Raw genomic sequence first — 869 nt, forward strand, 5'->3', positions numbered from 1 at the left:
TATTTTCTTTCTTTCGTTCTTCTTTTTTCTCCCTTTTCTTCTGAGCCATGTGGCTGACAGTGTCTTGGTGCTCTGACCAGGTGTCAGGCATGTGCCTCTGAGGCAGGAGAGCCAAGTTTAGGACATTGGTCCAACAGAGACCTCCAAGCTCCACATAACATCAAATGGCAAAAGCTCTCCCAAAGATCTCCATCTCAGTGCTAAGACCCAGCTCCAATGAACAAACAGCGAGCTACAGTGCTGAACACACCATGCCAAACACCTAGCAAGACAGGAACACAACCCCACCCATTAGCAGAGAGGCTGCCTAAAATCGTAATACGTCACAGACACCCCAAAACACACCACTGGATGCAGTCATGCACACCAGAAAGACAAGATCCAGCCTCATCCACCAGAACACAGGCACAAGTCCCCTCCACCAGGAAGCCTACACAGCCCACTGAACCAACCATAGCTGCTGGGGGCAGACAGCAAAAAACAACAGAAACTACAAAGCAGCAGCCTGTGGAAAGGTGACCACAAACACAGTAAGCTAAGCAAAATGACAAGACAGAGAAACATGCAACAGATGAAGGAGCAAAGTAAAAACCCACCAGACAAAACAAATGAAGAGGAAATAGGCAGTCTATCTGAAAAATAATTCAGAGTCATGATAGTAAAGATATCCAAAATGCTGCAAATAGAATGGAGAAAATACAAGGGTTGTACTTGAAAATACAAACGTTTAACAAGGAACTAAAAGAACTAAAGATCAAACAATGAGGAACAACACAATAACTGAAATTAAAAATTCTCTAGAAGGAATCAATAGCAGAATAACTGAGGCAGAAGAACGGATAAGTGACCTGGAAGATAAAATAGTGGAA

The sequence above is a fragment of the Lipotes vexillifer genome, unplaced genomic scaffold, assembly GCF_000442215.2.
Source record: "Lipotes vexillifer unplaced genomic scaffold, Lipotes_vexillifer_v1.1 scaffold295, whole genome shotgun sequence".
NCBI classification, from domain to species: domain Eukaryota; kingdom Metazoa; phylum Chordata; class Mammalia; order Artiodactyla; family Lipotidae; genus Lipotes; species Lipotes vexillifer.